At 40.0% G+C, this 19,572-nt stretch overlaps 1 protein-coding gene and 1 pseudogene across 2 annotated transcripts in view; both read left to right on the forward strand.

Moving 5' to 3' along the window:
* The window catches only part of LOC146380705 (uncharacterized), a 30,493-nt gene extending 20,111 nt beyond the window's left edge, over positions 1 to 10,382 (forward strand). The window contains exons 1-4 of one of the 2 annotated variants that reach the window (XR_014801363.1): positions 1,327 to 1,568; positions 3,599 to 3,704; positions 5,915 to 6,501; positions 7,921 to 10,382. The gene's annotated coding sequence lies outside the window, so the exon portion shown is untranslated. Of the gene's footprint in view, positions 1 to 1,326; positions 1,569 to 3,598; positions 3,705 to 5,914; positions 6,502 to 7,920 lie in introns of those variants that run through there. The other variant, XR_014801364.1, reaches the window with a different exon arrangement.
* A 4,309-nt stretch (positions 10,383 to 14,691) lies between these two features.
* On the forward strand, positions 14,692 to 15,423 carry LOC146380707 (52 kDa repressor of the inhibitor of the protein kinase-like; annotated as a pseudogene).
* The last annotated feature ends 4,149 nt before the right edge of the window (positions 15,424 to 19,572 follow it).

The following is a 19,572-nucleotide window of genomic DNA, read 5'->3' on the forward strand; positions in this document are numbered from 1 at the left end:
ACAAAATCTTCCTCTGTTGCAACTGGAGGAGCTGGGGAGGAAGCTCTGGGTTGTTTCCCCTGTGCCAGTTTTCATCTAAAGAGTTCTTCTTCCAAGGTGACCGAAGTAAAGACATTGTCCTCAGAGCTCCTCCGTCAGTTGGAGTCTGAACCCTATGCCATTTGTTACTTCCTGAGAACTTCCAGTGTTGTCATCCAACATGCTATGTATTGCTTTCTTCTGGTGTAGTCTCCACTTCATCTATAATCCTCCAATCCTCACACCTTCGCCTCCTGTGCAGGTTTGTGAGGGTGCACAGCAGCTAAATCTCCTTTATTATAAAAAGTTCAAAAGTAGATCTCAGGTGATCCACTCAGTCACCGGCTCCTCGGTCTCAGAAAATGCTCCTATGTTCTTTTCCATCAGCTGCTCGGCCTCCACCTCCATGCCCCCCAACCCCAATCCTCCCCCAAAGAAGAGGATTCAGGCACTGGCTAGTACTCATCATCAGTGGTGAATGATGCAGTCAGCCTCTTTGCAGATTCTCCCCTCATCTTCTGGAGAGGAAGTTTCTTCATCTTGGGCAGATGTCTTTTCTTCAAGGGCAGAGGACTTCTTGCTGTCCTTGCTCTCTGACCAGATCATATAGGCAGTGCTTGAAGCAGTGATGACCTTCTTGCTGTATTGCCAGAATAAATGATCTGGAAGCTGTTAGGCTTACAAAAAGTGTTTGTTGTCATTTGCGCTGCAGCTGCACATTTGAACTCTGTAAAATGTCCTGTGATTGTTGTTTTTTGAGAGTTAATATTTTGGGTATGGTCTCCTTTTTTGAAAAATACACAAGTAGAAGTGCTTTTAGCATGTGCTTCAAAGCTAGGTTTGACTGGGATCCTCAAAGCTCAATACCCTGCACCAACAGAAATTCACTGCAGCCTATGTAATATTTGATGCATCATTATTTATTCCAGTCTATCTTTCAAAAACATGTGCCGCAATGTCATGCACAAACACAAAAAATTAGATCCTTAAGATCAAACCTATATCAAAATTGTTTCATTATTTTGGTCCATTGGAGTGTGGTAAGCCATCAAATGCCGCTACTAGAAATTTTCATGTGTTGAGTTTAGAATGAAAGCATGATAGAATGATAGAGCCCAGAGTGTTAAAACATTCCTTACTGCAAAAGGATTCAAGATGTGAAAGTTATCAGGCCTTATTCTGGTTTTTAAAAGAGAGTAAATTGTTTGTGAGGATTTGAGCAGGTGGTGGCGGTAATGCACCATTTTGTTGTTTGCCAACCGCCAATATAACTGTAAGAAAGAAAGAAAGAAAGAAGAAGGGGCGGAGCAAAGTGTGGACCCTTCAAGAGAGGTGTTTGCGCAAACGAAGCTGGATTTTCATTCAAAGCGAATAAAGTAGTATCAACGTTTGGATCGATATCTGCATCGATCTTTCCACCCTTGTCTCCTGGATCGTAGCTGAGATCAGCGTGAACCACGTGGGTCTCTGCTCCCTGATCTGTTTCCTGTGTTTGGAAAGAGTCCCAGCTTCATCACGGAGTTTCTCTCGGTTTGTGGGCTCATCTAAAGGTAAGCACCGAGCTAACTTTACTGTGAGTTCAGTTCATGTTGAGTTTAGCTCCTGAATGAGGTCTTCTGCTGCTCTCCTCGGTGTCTGTTCACAGTTTATTGTGAACATGTTGAGAGAAGAGTGAGAGAGTGTTTGGAGAAAAACACCAACTAATCATTAGCTCAGCATGCTGGGAGAAGTTGGAGCAGAAAAGTCTTTTCATTGTCCCTGCAGCTGTTTTTCTGCCTGCACCAAACCTCTACAGCCTCATTTCTATTTGAAGTGATAACAGGAAATGGATGAGAGCGATCTGCTGCAGTATCAGGGTCACAATAAACTTTATTGTCCAGCTGCTGTGGATGAACACATGAGAGGAAGTGAACTCCTACAAAGTCTCATTTTAATGAGTCTGGCTGCTGTAAAGTGATGCACAGGAAGATGTTAACAAAAACTAATGAAACAGAGATGAAAGTAAACAGTGTTCATATTTGAAAGCACAGAGAATAAAAATATATTGTGGTGGTGTTCATTTCTCCCAATTCTTTCGATCTTTGGGCTGAAGGAAGGACAATACTCGGTGTATAAATGCTCAATCAACAATTACTTTATTACATACAATTCAACACCTTTGAGCACAAACCATCCGGATGGGGAGACATGCATGCAGAGGGTCACAGCAAATCTCCAACTGGTGGAGGGTTACTCAAGCTCTTATAGCCTCTAGTGGCCCCCACCTAGTCGTAAAAGCCTAAACATTTACATTCTTTCTCTCTCTCAGTGAGTTATGACCTCGGCTCCCTGTTTATCTGCTTCCAACAAGGGGTGAAGCTCCTGTGAAATGTGCTTTGTGCTCTCTGCACAGTATTCTCTTCTTAACTCAGCAGTATGAAATGCCATGAGACAGTGTAACTCATTCACAGTAAATCAACAGTATAGGATAATACAAACCTATCTGATAAATCTAGTGATTCTCACATTCTTTTTAATTCAGCAGTATAATGCAAACTAGAACTACAGCTACATACTAATTATACTCTCTATAATAACAAGTATGATGCGGCTTACATTAGTATAATGATTCACTCATTTCGATTAGAGGCATAGGATAACATATGATAGAATAATAATCTCACAGTGGTTAATGTGCAGCTCTTGGTGATTTGGGAGAATCATGTTTTTAATCATGTTGTGGATTGAATGTTGGGTTTTATTTTATTTTATCTACAGAAGTTTTTCCCACTTGTGATTGTCCAGATTGATTTGTTGGGTTGACTTGAATCATGTGAAGGTTTAAAGCTGCACTTCCCCCAAAAAAAGAATAAAGTATAATCGTGAAGAATGTAAAAATGTCTTCCTGTGTCAAACACAGCTGCAGTCAAAGCAGGAAGGAAAGCACTGAAACCACTGATCAAAGCTCATTAATCAATGGCCATGATTACCGTTCACAGTGAGTGAGTCGCTGCAATCACAGCATTTGATCAATGAGCTTTAATCAGTGGTTGTTGGGGAATAGTGGAAGTGGTGGGACTGAAGGAGTTGAAAGTGTGGGGTGGGGGAGTAACAGGTCTGTCCCTGTTTGTGGAAACCACAGGAGGAGCTGTTCAGGCTGTTGCTGGGTGTGAATTGTTGATGGAGTCTTTAAACTTGTAGTTGCTGTTTTCCAGACTGAAGCAGAGTCGTTAGCTGAAAACTGGTTTTAGAGGTTCATTCAGGACACCTTCTCAGGCTCTTACAGCCTTACCTGTATCATAACAAAGTGTATAAACCCCAATCCACCTTTAACATGGTCCTTCTCCCAAACCTTCAAATAGGACTTTCTGGCCCTGTCATAGTAAAGGGCTGCTTAGAATATTAGAGCCAATGTCACAAAGTTCCTCCTGAAGTATAAGTGAGTGAGAGAGTTTCCTCACTTTGCAGCACAACACGTCTCACAAGATTTCTACAAGCAATCAGAGTGAAATTTGTACTTTGTGTTGTCAGATGAACATATGAGACACTTTGACTCTTCAGTGCAGTGTGGAGCCTAACAAAGATCTGTTTTGTGTCCCAGCTGATCAGCAGGAGGAGAAGAGTCTGACGGAGCAGCAGAGGAACATTTTCAGCCATCTGGACTCAGCTGAGTCACTACAGAGGAAACAATGAGCTCAACACAGAAGGTGAGGAAAATATCACAGTTTCACCAAATAATCAGTCACGTCTCAAACTCTCATACTCCCAACCTGTTATATGACTGTGTTGCATATTATGTTGTTTTTTAGAGACCACAGCACATGTTAAAATAAGGAAGGTTTATTCATCAAAATTATTAATAATCAAATGGACATAACAGTTTTTGTCAGAGTTTTACCCCTGATACTGCTGGATAAACAGAAACTCACTCAGGAACGAGGTCACACAGAGCTAAAGTTTTCACTCGTGAGGGGGAAGCAGTTGTCTCCAGCCCACTTCAACTTGCTTTCCCCCTGCAGGTTGTTTTTATTGGTTACACACATGAATATTCATAAAGCTTGTTGCTGTATTACCTATGAGAAACTACTATAACTGGTTACAAAGTGATTGTGCTGTGCAAGCGTGATTATACATTGTGTGTGATTATATGATGGGAGTGCAGCTCTCCCAGATTGTTGTTGGTAGAATCTGTTCTTCTCAAGGCTGCTTGTTCCCCTTATCAATGTCATGCACGTAGTCATATGCGTAGGTTACCTAGATAGCAAACAGAAGCATTCTAGCTTTCTAAATGGCATTGTGTAGCTTTTTAAATGGCAACCTACGGGTACCTTGGTGTTCATCTGAACAATAAACTGGACAGGTCTCATAATTCAGACGCCCTCTACAGGAAAGGGCAGAGCTCTGTTCTAGGATGTCCTCTGGACCCAGTAGAGGTGGTGAGTGACAGGAGAATGGTGGCTAAGCTGTCATCCCTGTTGGACAACATCTCCCATCCCATGCAGGAGACTCTGACAGCACTGAGCAGCTCCTTCAGTGGCTGCGGCACCTACGATGTGGGACGGAGAGATTTCGCAGGTCTTTCCTCCCCACTGCTGTCAGACTCCACAAGAAAGACTTTTGCAGCTGATCAAACCCACACATGTGCAATAAGACTGCTATATGTGCAATTCTTTTTCTGACGAAGTTGTACTTTTGTATTTTCTTATTCAGTTGTATATAGCATTTGTATTCTATTCTATTATTCTATTTTATTCTATTGTATTTTATTTTATGTTATTGCATTCCAGTGTTTTCTAATTTCTGCTACATAACTTTGCACTTTTGCTGTAACGAAACAAATTTCCCACCTGTGGGACTAATAAAGGTCATCTTATCTTATCTAACTCTGACATGAGCACCACAGTCACTGTGCACCAGTCACACACTGTTCTTTACTTTAAATCCATCACAGTTCAGCAAACTAACCTGTTTATCCTGCACTAACCTGCAGAGGATCTTCATGCAGTCTTTAAATAACACAGTTAATCTGCCTCAGATTGTTTTGCAGCATCTTTCAGTTTATGAAAAAACATAATGTCACATGTACAGACCCAATATCTGATTTCCACACATGAGGACTTACATGTAAGCTTTAATCTCCAGTTGATCAAATCCCACTGAGCAGTCCTTCCCTTTAAATCTAACCTCTCTTCTTCCTCTCCTGTCCTGTGTGTCTTATCTTTCTCCATCTCTGAGTGAAGTTAGCTCTCTTTCTTTTCTCTCCCTGTGATGTACAGCAGCTGGACCTTTAGCCAGCAACACACTGTGAGACAAACTGCACACAAACAGTTTGTGTGTTTGCTGATGTTTGTTGATAGAAACGCTGCATTTGAAATTACCTGTTTGTTCAGGTGCTGTGCAAAAAAGAAAGAAGAACAACGTCTCACTTTAACTCCTGACTATGACTCACAGTTTTGCCTCTTTCATCTCTTTTTATTTTTCAAACCCTGGTGATTATTACACGATCAGGATTGTCTTTCATGTGTTTTTTTTTTTCAGGCTCAAATCAGTTTGATGTTTGATGCCCTTAGTGATGAAATAACTCCCCTCAAATTCCTCAAACCAAAAGTAAAAAATCTGTTTTGTAAATGTAAAAAATACAGATTTTTTTTTTTTTTTTGTAATGTGGGGAGTAAAAGTAAGGAAAATAAGGAAAAAATGATTTTAGTGTTTAAACAGTCATGAATTATTTTTAACACCAGGTTGGATGTAATGTGTTAGAACTACCAGCAGGTGGGGATAAGAGACCTTTAAGGTGTTCGGTGCCACACTCCACCTTCAGGTTTAAAACTAGTGTTAATGGAGGGAGTTTGAAGGTTGAGTTTGTTCCACGACTGCATTTCACTCACTGCCTCTGTTTGTATCTCTGTCACTGCAGGACCAACATGGAGTGAGAAGTCAGCGCTCTCAGGAGACCGACAAACCTCACAGAAGAAAGAGAGAGAAAAAATACACCTGTGATGAGTGTGGGAAGGATTTTACTGAGAAGTCTACACTAAAACGTCATCAGGTCATCCACACTGGAGAAAAACCGTTCAGCTGTGACTTGTGTGGAAAGTCTTTTTCCTGGAAGCGTTCCCTGAAAACACACCAACTCATCCACAGTGGAGTTAAAGCGTACAGCTGTGATCAGTGTGGCAGAGCTTTTACTCACAGTAGCAGCATCTAGTTACCCACTCTGGAATTAAAGCATACAGCTGTGACATCTGTGGAAAAACTTTCAGCCGGATTGAGAGCAGAAATTTACACCTACGCAATCACACCAGACATGATGTGCACTGCTGTGATCAGTGTGATAAACAGTTTACAACAGGCCCACAGTTACAACGCCACATGTTTACCCACACTGAGGAGAGACCTTATAAATGTGACCTGTGTGAGAAGACTTTTAAAGCTCCACGTTACCTGAGGCAACACCAACAGATCCACACCAGAAAGAAACTCTACAAGTGCAGTTACTGTGAGGTATGTATTTATATTTTTATCTTGTCGCTTTAGCCTGACTGTTTGGAACAACTCTGCTCATTAAACTGTGTTAGCATGTTAGCAATTCTACTGCATGGAAAAGCAGCTCTGAGTGATTATTCAGCTTTTCATTTCAGTTATGATTTTTGTTTACACAATCATGAAAAACTAAAAGTGGTGAAAATTGATAATTGATGTGTTATTTAATGTTTCCTGGTATATCATGACATGGTTTTTATTTCCGCATAAATGGCCTTTTGTTTACAGAGCCTGATTCCTCTGCCAGGAGTACATGGAATAAAATAAAACACAAATGAAAATAAGTACAAAACCAAACATTCAGTAATCTTCTATTATGGTTAACAAAGTTGTACCGTTACGTAATGGTTTTGTAATATTGTAGCAGTAGTATCATTGCTTGTTTTTAACTTTAGTACTTTTAGACATTAGTGTAAAAATATTAATTTAATGTTATAATTGCAGTGTCATGGGGGTAGTAGTGTTTTTGTTGTCCCAGTTAGCTGAGTGCTTTAAATGCACAGTTACAGTGTCATTAACGCAGTATTGTCAGAATCAGAATTTATTGATTCTACGGGAAATTATGTTGGTTACAGTGCTCCAGTACAAGCAGTAGCAAAAACAGACAACACAAGAAGAAAGAAATAGCACAATACACACACACACACACACACACACACACACACACACACACACACACACACACACACACACACACACACACACACACACTATTGCCACAAGCAGGAATGACTTTCTGTGCCATTCAGCGGTGCTTTTTGGTAATCTCAGTCTCTCATTGAACGTGCTCCTGTGGCTAGCAAGCATGTCATGGAGTGGGTGGGAGGAATTATCAATTCAATTTCAATTAGATTAATCAGAGATTAATAACACATATGATTCAGTGCAGAGAGGTCTATTAATATATAGTGAGTGAGAAAGGTGACTGGAAGGGAAAAATGCAATGCATCATGGGAATCCAACATTGTCTTTATCCTGGATAACATTCACCTCTCCGACCCTACCAAGGGAGTCCAGCTCCATCCCCACAACATTGCTGGCCTTGCAGCAACTGTAACATGCGCTGGTTGGCGCATGCACACTAATTTTTTAATTTAAATTAGTATTATTGCAGTGTTACATTAGTAGTTTAGCACTGTGTTGGTAGCCTTTAAATTACCCTGAAAATATTAGCGTGGTAGTGCTTCAATGTAACTCAGATGTTACTGTAACATGAAATAAGTATTACTGTAGTATTATGGTGGTAGTATTGTAGTTATTGCAGCCCAGCATGTTAACTGAAACAGTAATGGGACGTCTGCAGAGACTCTTTATTTCAGGCGACGTTCAGGATAAAAATGTTGAAGGACTGACTTACACTGTCTTTGTGTCTTTGTTTAGAAGCAGAGCGACACAGATGGATCCAGTTCTCAACCCTGTCATTACTGTGGTGGTGGGAAAGACTTTTGTTGTGACCTTTGTGGAAAAACTTACATTCGAAAAGACGGGCTAAAAGAACATCAACGTAGACACACTGGAGATAAAATGATAAAATGCAAAGAATGTGGGAGAAGCTTCACCAGATTAAGGGACTTAAAACAACATGAACTCATTCACAGTGGGGTTAAAAAGCACATCTGTGATCAGTGTGGGTCATCCTTCATCACTGCAGGCAACCTTAAAACACACAAACGAGCCCACACAGGAGAGAAACCGTACAAGTGCAGACACTGTGACAAAAGTTTCTCACGATCAAGTAGTCGTAACCGTCATGAATGTACACACATGGAAGGAAACTACAGCTGTGACCAGTGTGACAAGAGCTTCAGGAATCTCAGTTCATACTCCAAACACAAACAATCCCACGTTACTAATAAACTGTTTCACTGTTACCAATGTGCCCAAACATTCACCTCATTGTCTGCTCTGTGCAAACATCAGCGTGATCACTCAGGGCTGAAATCACTCCCATCACTGTGAATCTGCAGAGACAGAAAGATCCTCTTCTAGTTTCAGTGTCAGAGTTAAAACCCTTGAGATCAGGCTCCACAGAGTTCATCAAAGCTATCCAAGTTACATGGTTTATTAAAATAATCACATTACATTCATGTTAGACTACTTTTAATTAACTGCTTTAGCCCACAATGGGAAAAAAACCCCATTTTGTTCATGACCTGTGTAGGATCATGAACAAAATTAACTCGGGATCTCGCAAAACTTTTGCGAGATCTCGCAAAAGTTTCAGACATCTCCGAAAACATCGGAGCACTTTTGCAAGCATGTGATGTCTTGTAAACCGAGCAGATATCTGACGTTTGCACAACTACATTCACGCCTCAAAATATCTTAAAAGTGTATTTTGTGACCCAGAAAGGGTAATATTACATCTAAGTAGCTGCTGCCATTGTTGGAATTCAACTTTTGTTGAAACGTTTTGTTGAAATGTTTCTGAAAGGTTGTAGATCTGGAACCACTCTTTCCTCTGGCAGGTCTGCCATCTGTTGTTGGCCGGGTTTTCCTCCATTCAGTTTACAGAATAAACATTTTGCACAGTTGAAACTCCATTTGTTATCTGAAACTTTCTTTCTAAAACAATATCTGGGAAACATGCTCTTTGGCCAGTCTTCTCGAGAATCTCATTTGCCTTTGTTCTCTCAGTTTAAATGAAAAAGTTTGAATCAGAAATTTAATGTTAGCTGGCATGATTAACTCCTGCAAATACTGCAGTTCCTCCATAGCATTTCAACACTCCTGAATATATAGTCAAGTCCAGTCAAGTCAAATTTATTTATATAGCACATGGAAAACAGCAACTGTTGACCAAGGGGCTGTACATTTAAGATAATCAAAAGAGATAAAAACTTAAGGAGGCATGACAAAAGTTAAAAGGAATCATAAAATTAGAAGATTTGAGTAAGAAGTAAGATAAAAGTAGTACAAACTCATTCTGATTTAAAAGCCAAGGAATAAAAGTGGGTTTTTTAGATGGGTTTTGAAAGTGTCAAATGTTGGAGAGGTCCTGATGTGAAGGGACAGTTTGTTCCACAATTTAAGAGCAGTCACAGCAAAGGCCCGGTCTCCTCTGTGTTTAATCTGGATCCTGAGACAGCTGAGAGCATCCACAGACCTCAGTGATCTTACAGGAGTGTACCAATTTAAAAGATCAGAAAGGTTGTTTTTTCCTGCCTTGCTTGGTATCATTCTTTGTAGCTCAACCTCACCTGTCTGAATTTAGTTGTTGTTGTTAGGTTTTGTATTGTTGATTGTCATTTATGCTTAGAAATATCTACTTATATATGCTTAGAGTTTTATAATTAGTTTTAGATTGGTAGAGGTGTATAATCGATTGTGTAGTGATAGGATGTGTGATCCTTAATAGTCTGCAAACTTTGTGTGCATTCCAGAGCATTCTGGGAGCATGGGAGAGGTCGTACCTTCTCTTATTGTTTTATGGTAGGATAAACGTGGCTATATCTGTTTTAGTCTAAGTGCCTTTTGTTTAGATGAACTGCTGGACTTACAGACCAGCAGGTTTAGGGAAGTCATTTATGGGGTCACACTCTGACTCCACACACACACACACACACACACACACTTACACTTACACAACGCACAGGCAAGGTACTCTTTGTTTGTATGTAGACGTCATATGTTAATGAAGCTATGTATATTCATGTAACCTCAATAAAAGAGCAGTGTTACGGGGGAGCGGACGAGAGTCTGACGGAGGTCAAGTGGTGGAACGACACTTGGCTCCAGGCAGGTCTCCCTCATGCATGAGTAACACGAAGAACTTTGCCTACTTGGTGTTCAGTGCTTTTGCTGTGTAGTTAAATTGTCTCGTTCCAGCGGTGGGCCTGTGCTAGACAGACCCAACAGTTGTACTAACACAACTGATCTGAAATCATATAAAAAAAACATAAAACCTAGCAGTATTTTTTTTACTGTAAAAACCACAGACATGTTCAGTAAATTATTTTATAATTTGAAATGCAAATATAAACTGTGTATTTTGAAAACTTATGCACAGATTTTGTAAAAATATACAACATCCACGTCCAGCATGTCGTCCACGTCACGAACCATCTGCCGTGTTTTGCCACTGCCCATTGAAGCTGTTACGTAGCAGCCCGCCAGAGCTGCACCGCCACTGGACCCGTGGCAGGAGATACAGGTGCAGTCGCCGGAATATTGCTAGGAGCAATGATCCAAAGGGTTGAACTTCCAGACGGAGACTGGGTGCTGATCAGAAATCTTCAGAGAACCAGCGGGAAGCAGGGACCAGTTCAGGCACAGCTGACAGCCCAGACAGCGGTCAAGGTCCCGAGTCGTGTCGTTTGGGGTCCTGCTGCTCATCACAAGAAGATTCTAGAGCCACAGCAATATGTTTTGTTTTCCCCACTGGCATCACTGATGTGGGGACAGTAAATGATAACAATAAACTGTATAGATAAAAGAAAAATACAGATCTATCACTCTGCTTAAAAAAAACATATACACAATGCAAATGTGCTCATAACTGAGTCGGCGCTCTGTATTTTGAGAGTTAAGAGCTTGATTCAGTGTTACTGTCTGTATTGATATATTGCAGGATGACGTAGAGTGCAGAAGGTTTTTTGCAGCATGCTTACACATATGCATGATAATGGGTAGAGCAGACTCCGGGTCAGGCAGTCTGAACAAAATGTCCTGAACTAGCAGTAGGATAATAATAATAATCAAAGCTAGACAGAGAGATGTTTTTCTTTTCTGTCTCTCACAGAGGAGGGGCAGACACGAGACAAGGTCAGGACGTGGACAGAAGAGGATTAACTAAAGAGTTCAAGCTCTCATTTAGCAGGTGAACAACTAAAGCTCTTTCATATTTCCATGTGTAATCTGTTGTTTTAAAAGTTTTTCCTTATTATTATTACTAATATTTTGCATATAAATTTCAGATGAAGAAGAGATGATAGTGAGAGTAAGGATGACCACTAAGTGTAAAATTGTACCTCTAACACTGGAATGATGCACATAATGAACCTCTCTGAGTATTCATTGTTGTTGATGTTACTTGGTGTTGAATTAAAACCAAACTCTTTTAGTGATTTTTGTATGATAAACAATAATAAAAGTGATGTAATGGGAAAATTATAGTTAATCCTCACATTTAGATTTTTGTGTTTAGAATCTCACTGTATGATTTTTGTATAACCTTTGCCTGCTTAAGATGAAGCAAGTATGTGTCAGCGTGACCTTGTAAAGAACTGCTTAGCTAGGTGTAATGATGTTTCACTATGTTATCTGCTAACTGTTTTGCTCAGAAGGATGAAACTCAGGGCCAGCGCCGGGAGCTTCCTGCGAAAAGATAGTGGGAGTTGCTCTCTGCCCAGCCACACTCCGTGGGACAGAAACCTGTTGTAACTAAAAGATGCAGAGAGCTGTGTGTGGGGAGGGGGTATAAAAGAGGAGCTGAGACGTCCCAAGGGCAGAGCCGGAATGACTGTGAACTGTGATGTTTGATCTAACTATATATGTGTATATATATGTATATATATATATATATATATATATATATATAATATATATATATATATATATATATATATATGGTGGTACACCACCTGTAGACCTGTAAACTGCTTCTAAACTTGATATAAAAAGCCGTTTTTATCCCGTCAGGTAATGTCAGTCTCTGAACTTGACCTCAAACACATCCAGGTGTTACCTTTAAGTATTTTTCCTGCAGTTACCTGTGAAATAATCTACACTTCTCAATGTCATTGAGAAGTGTAGTCGGATGGTAACAAAGAGAGGGAAGGTAGTCAGAACAGAGGGGATCAAACTACCAGAAGGCAACATTGCAGACATAGAGGACAGTTACAAGTACCTGGGGATCCTGCAGGTGAATGGGAACAATGAAGAGGCCGCTAGGAAAGCTGCAACCACCAAGTACCTGCAGAGGGTCAGGCAAGTCCTGAGGAGTCAGCTGAACGGTAAGAACAAGATCCGGGCTATCAACACCTACGCCCTGCCCGTGATCAGGTACCCTGCTGGGGTAATAGGCTGGCCAAAGGAGGAGATAGAAGCCACTGACATAAAGACAAGAAAGCTCCTTACGATGCATAGAGGGTTTCACCCCAAGTCCAGCACCCTGAGGCTGTACGCTAAGAGGAAGGAAGGAGGCCGGGGACTGGTGAGTGTCAGCACCACAGTCCAGAATGAGACAAGGAACATCCACGATTTTCACTGTTATGCAGATGACACCCAGCTCTATCTCTCCATGAAGCCAGGTAACACACACCAATTAGTTAAACTGCAGGAATGTCTTAAAGACATAAAGACCTGGATGGCCGCTAACTTTCTGCTTCTTAATTCAGATAAAACTGAGGTTATTGTACTCGGCCCTGAAAATCTTAGAAATATGGTATCTAACCAGATTCTTACTCTGGATGGCATTACAAGATATGTCCTTGTAATGCCTTGATAAGTACCAAATCACCCTATTAGAGCACTTCGCTCTCGCTCTGCAGGCCTACTTGTTGTTCCTAGAGTACTTAAAAGTAAAATGGGAGGGAGAGCCTTCAGTTTTCAGGCCCCTCTTCTGTGGAACCAGCTTCCAGTATGGATTTGGGAGACAGACACTATCTCTACTTTTAAGATTTGGCTTAAAACTTTCCTTTTTGCTAAAGCATATAGTTAGGGCTGGACCAAGTGACCCTGAATCCTCCCTTAGTTATGCTGCAATAGACGTAGGCTGCCGGGGATTCCCATGATGCACCATGAAGTTTTCCTTTCCAGTCACCTTTCTCACTCACTATATATTAATAGGCCTCTCTGCACTGAATCATATCTGTTATTAATCTCTGTCTCTCTTCCACAGCATGTCTTTATCCTGTTTTCCTTCCCTCACCCCAACCGGTCGCAGCAGATGGCCCCGCCCCTCCCTGAGCCTGGTTCTGCTGGAGGTTTCTTCTTGTTAAAAGGGAGTTTTTCCTTCCCACTGTCGCCAAAGTGCTTGCTCATAGGGGGTCATATGATTGTTGGGTTTTTCTCTGTATCTATTATTGTATGATCTACTGTACAATATAAAGCGCCTTGAGGCGACTGTTGTTGTGATTTGGCGCTATATGAATAAAACTGAATTGACTTGAATTGAATTCTGGTGCGTTAAAACTAGCAGCCTCTGTGTCCCACTTTAATCACCATTCCAAAATTTCAGATATTTAAATAAAATAATGAATCGGCTAGTGATGAGGAGCCATAGAATTGCTTTGAAAACGCCTGTGACAGCATAACTGGATGTCAAGACATCCCCACAACCCATAAAAAGTAGTTTAATTATAACAACTAGGTGTTTGATTAAATTAAAACCAGTGGGTAAGCCCCTGTGAACTCTAGTGAACCCAGAACTCGTCTGAGGGGCTGTTATCGGGACAGGTGCACAGGCTTCTGCCTCTCTGCTGATGAGTTCCAAACAAACGATGCTTTCTACATGGCCAAATTAAAGGAAGTGCACCATGAAGGTGCTACCTACCTCACACTGCTTTTTCTGTGGTCCAAAAAAAGTTAAAACAATATACCATACGACCATCTGCCTTTGCTGAGGAGTTTCAAAACAATAGGCCGTATGTTGAGACAAACAATGCTTTCTACACGTACAAAATACAGAAAACGTACCGTGAAGCCGGTAGGTAGTTGCACAATGGAGGAGCGCTGATGTAACTGCACTCTCAAGACATCATACACTTTGCATTTGTGCATATCAGATTATGTGAGCAAATAGGTTTTTCAAAACATAGTTGAAGCTCATGCAATATTTTGTTTTTTGTATGTGATTTTAGACATATCCAAAGCCAGAAGTGACAACCCAACACAGACACATCTGAGTTTCCTAAGACATATCAATGATGCAGCAGGAGGAGCTTCTGCCCAGAATGGTACAAAATACACCCTTGGTTGGAATATTCCCAGAGTAGAGAATCTTGTTACTGCTTTGCTTGCCGGCATTTCTCTCCTCCTGATGCTCCCAAAAGTGTGTTTACTTCAGTTGTTAGATACCGTAATTGGAAGAAATGTTTAAAGACAGTGGGTTCTGTTCTCATGCCAAGTCTCAGAGTCATAAAACAGCAATGATTGCATGGACAGAGAATAAAAAAAATGAGTGAAACAAATGAAACTCTGACGACTGCAATGGATGACCATCGCCAGAAACAAGTGCTTGAAAACCAGACGTACATTAAGACTATAGCAGAAATTCTAATCTTGACTGCTACAGAAAATATTGCTCAGCGTAGACACAGGGAATCCGCTGGCTCAAACAAAAGGGACATTTTCCTAGAAATGTTGAACATGGTAGGAAATCATGACCCTGTGGTTAAAAGGAGACTGAAACAACAAGCCACAAATGCTTTGTACACCAGTAAAACCACCCAGAATGAAATTCTGTCATAGTTGCTGAGGAGATCATGCGCATAGTTAGAGACAGTGCACAATTTGCAGTCATTGTAGAGGAGACTAAAGATGTCAGTAAATCAGAGCAAATTTCTCTTATAGTTAGACACTACTATTATGGTGCAATACACAAGAGTTTCTTGGGGTTTCAAGAGGCAGACAGACTGGATGCTGCTGGGATGACCAGCAAGATTATTGGCTGTTTAAGAAAACATGGGCTGGACTACAGCCAGAACCTTGTTGGCCAAGGGTATGATGGAGCATCTGTGATGAGTGGGTCACATTCTGGTGTACAAGCTAGGATAAAGGAGGTGGCCAAGTATGCTTTCTACATTCACTGTAGTGCCCACTGCTTAAACCTTGTCATAGTAGATGCAGTCCAAAGTGTGCCTGGTGCAGGAAATTTCTTTTCATTGCTAGAACGATTATACACATTCATATCTGGATCATACGTCCATCAGAAATGGCTGACAGTGCAGCAGGAAATGTTTCATGGGGTACCAATAGAACTGCAGTGCATTGACGGAGCGGGGAGGTGGCTTTATGGGCTTAAGCCCGGGTTGTTTTTTCAGAAGGTGTCTTTTGGGATGTCATTTTTTTTTCCATAGTTAGATGCCTGACTGACAACTGTATAAAACAAAAACTACACACAATATTCAAAGCATATAGCGCAGACTGTGGGAATTTACGACTGTGCGTAAATTCCCCTAATTTTGCTATGATCCGAGCTCAAACACTAGGCGACTGAGCACCGCACTTAAACAAGTGAGCGAGGGGAGAGAAGCTGCTGCCTGCAAGTTTGCTGTAGAAACACAGCCAGAGGAGAGCTTAAGTTTGACCAGGTACCAAAGTAAATCACTCGTACTGTACAAATAATGTAAATATGATGGTGTATCACAAAAGATTGATATCAAACTGATCACTTGACCCATATTACGTTACTTGTTCTTCGAGTGAATCAACAAATGGCGAAATGAAAAGCCGAACAACAACAATGCTGTTTTTTTAGAGAGTCTTAGCTTACGTGTGTTTATTTCATATTTTCAGTTGTTACCCTCCACAGCTAAACAAAGCACTCTAAATCGGTTTCAGTTATGTACTGATGAACATACCAATGGACATAAGGGGCGTCTTTCAAAGAAAAAATTCAGGTAAACGTTATTTTATATATTATGCTTTGTATGTTGTTCAGTATATTTCCATGCAAAACAAGAAAATTTTCAAAACACAGCAGTATATTCACAGTTGAAACCAGATATTCACATACACTTTATTTTTTTACTGTTACTGTACAACATCAATTTAGAGTAAACTTGTTTTGTTTTAGATAAATAAATATTGAAATATCTTTTGAATTAGTTAAATGTCAGAATAAAGAGAGACAGAGCTGTTTTTATCACTTTCATCAAATTTAGGAGTACATATACACTAAGTTTATTGTTAGTTAATAAGAAAACTCCAGACGATTCCATTCTGAGCTGAAGAAGCTTCTGATAGGTTAGCAGAGTCCATGTGAGTAAATTGGTGGCAAACCTGTGGATGCATATAAGGCAAAACACAGAGCCTGTTTCTTTAAAATGGGAAAATCAAGAGATGTCAACCAAAACAACAGGAAAAGAATTATGGACCTCCATAAGTATGACTCGATTTTGAATACAATATGGTGCCATTTGCAATTAAGAAATATAAACAATATCTCTCTTTACTCTTAAATTTAACAATTTTTTTTATATTTGTCAATCTAAAAAAATACACATTTAGCCTGATTTGAGGTTTTTCACTGAAAAAAGTGTTTGTGTTTTTAACTGAAGAGTATGTAAATATCTGGTTTCAATTGTATATTTGATGATGTTGGTGTTTGGCTTGATTGTTAGCACAAAGAGAGATGGAGAGGAGAATGAGGACAGAACAGAGATGGAACAAGAGCAGGTGAGAAAGACATGATAGTCAAATGGTTGTTTGCCAAAACTCATCAGAACATGTATCTAGTACCTAGTGTTTCTTTTTAGGTTTGTTATTGTTGGGTTTATCTAGGCACAAACTCTGCTGGAACACGAGACCACTAACTGCACGACAAAACAAGGCAAGACAGAGCTCTTTGTCTTTGTGGCTCATGAGTAGGGCTGCCACGATTAGTCGACTAGTCACGATTACGTCGACTATCAAAATCGTCGACGATTGATTTAATAGTCGACGCGTCGTTTGAAGCTTTGTAAGATCACAAAAGATGCAGGAATAAGTAGTAGGATTTAAGAGTGTAATAACGGACTGAAACAGAAGATGGCAGCACTGCATGTACAAGGATGCCAGCTGCCATTAAACCCCGAAGAAGAAGAAGCTGTGTCCCAGAATTCATAGCGCAGCCCAGCTCAGTTTATAACAATGGCGGCAGCTAGTTAGTTTTAATATTACTCTTATTATTCTTTCTGGGTCACAAAATAAACGTTTAACATATTTTTAGGCGAGAATGTAACTGTGTAAACCTCAAATATCTGCTCAGTTTATCAAGACACCACATATTTTCAAAAGCGCTCCGACGTTTTCGGTGACGTCTGTTACCCACTAGCTCGATAGCTAGCCGGGTGCACGGCTCACCAGAGCCCGTGAGAACACCGGACTCCCGGCAAATAGTTTTCAAACCCACCGCCGTCTTTCTCAGGTTAAATATATATAAGTCACTTAGATAACTTCAAAATGTTATTGTTTGGCTTTTTTTTTGGTATTTTATTTGTTCCTGAGTAAATCGGTTTGGCTGAGATTAAAGTTATAGTTTTTACACAGCTGAATAAACGTCAAGCAGACAACTGATTATCAGAAGTGTGAGATGCTCGAGAATATACTCCGGTGTCCCGTTATATTTTAGATAGCAAGGAGTTTATTAAACTTCACCGAAACAATCTGCAAATTTCATTAAAATTTAATAAACTATCATCTTGTCTTTATTTTTAGTTAGCACATACCATAAACACTTAAAGCTGTAAGCTAATGATAGTTATATAAGAGCAGATGCTGCTGGTGCAATAAGCTGTACGTCCAATGGATGCATGATCTGATTAGTCGACTAATCGCAAAAATAATCGGTGACTAGTCGACTATCAAAATAATCGTTTGTGGCAGCCCTACTCATGAGGGAAGTCAGCCAAAGTTGAGGAAAAGATTCCTTCACCTGAACTCAACCAACTTCAACTGATTCCTTCGCTAGAGCCCTTGTTATTGTCAGCAAGCAATCATTCATGAATATGCAATTACAAATACACAGGACATTCTTAAACAGGCATATCTGAACAACATCAGTGTCTATATTCTGTTTGTGGGTGTGTGTAGGTGCATGTGTGTGTGTGTTTCCAGCCATACTATACATAGACATACGACCTTTCAATTAACTTAAACTGTATGCAGAAAAGCAGAAGTAAGCATCTTGCTAAACTATAAAAACAGGAACTTGCAATAGGTCATTTAAAAGTGTGAACTCCTGCACTTTAAAAAACAGAACAGTCTGGTTTCAAAACCTATAACGGAATTATAACATCGAGACTGCTTCCTCTCATCTCATGGTACACACGTGCACACCGAATCTTATCAGACCTTATAAGGATATGGTTTTTATCAGCATACAAATGAATATATATTTCTAAACATAAATGATTACATGTTTCTCAGCACAAATGACAATATAAAAAAACATCTCACTCTTACAGTTATTTTTCAAATTCTATATTTATTAGAAGTAATAAGTTAATAAGTTATGTAGGCTTGTTTGCACAACAAGACTAAATAGTTATATAGTGTAGTGTAGAAATCCATTATTGTACATAATAATTTCTTCAGAAGTAAGTACTGTATATGGCGCCAGTATTTTCCCCACATTTTCTAGATTCTGTACCAGTACTGTGTGTAAAATGCTATTTAAAAGTCAATTACGTTTTATTCTTTTTCACCTGTCTTTCTGTCTCCTTTCACTTTTTAAAGGTTGCCATGTTAGAAAAAAATATTTTGCCCTGCCATGCTGTTTATTGATGTGGTAAATGAATAGTTTATGAAAATATATCTAAATCTGTCATTTATTATTTTTAATATTCAGTAATGATCATGTCTCACCTCTAGTCTTCTCTGTCTTAATTTCAAGTTTCCACCATATGTTGTAGATAGTTCAGGAGGTTAACTCGACCAAGCAGTCTTTGGGTTTCGGCTAAGTACTGTTTAGAATACCAGAATAGGGAGGATGGTGTAGGTTTAAGTTTATTAGATTGATACATATATACCAACAAGACAGTGTACATCACTGTCACAACGGCGTTTGTTTTCATTCAAAGGCTTTATGGTTTTTCCTTTAATACCTGGTGGGCCGGTCTCTACTCAAATTGCCCGGGCCGATTTCTTTGTCCCAGTCCAGCCCTGGGTGGAGAGAAAAAAACTGATCCAAAACTTCAGTAACATCAAAATAAAACGGGATCGTATTGATTTACTGCAAAAAGACTCAAGAAGTTAAAGTTGTCAGGGCTTATTCCAGTTTTTAAAAGAGAGTAAATTTCTTGGGCGGATGTGAGTGTCGAAGTTCCAGTCCACACTCCATACCAGTTGGTGGCGGTAATGCACCGTTTTGTTGTTTGCCAACCGCCA

This window comes from Perissodus microlepis, chromosome 9, assembly GCF_051167445.1.
Source record: "Perissodus microlepis isolate ML-2025 ecotype Zambia chromosome 9, ASM5116744v1, whole genome shotgun sequence".
Classification (NCBI taxonomy): Eukaryota; Metazoa; Chordata; class Actinopteri; order Cichliformes; family Cichlidae; genus Perissodus; species Perissodus microlepis.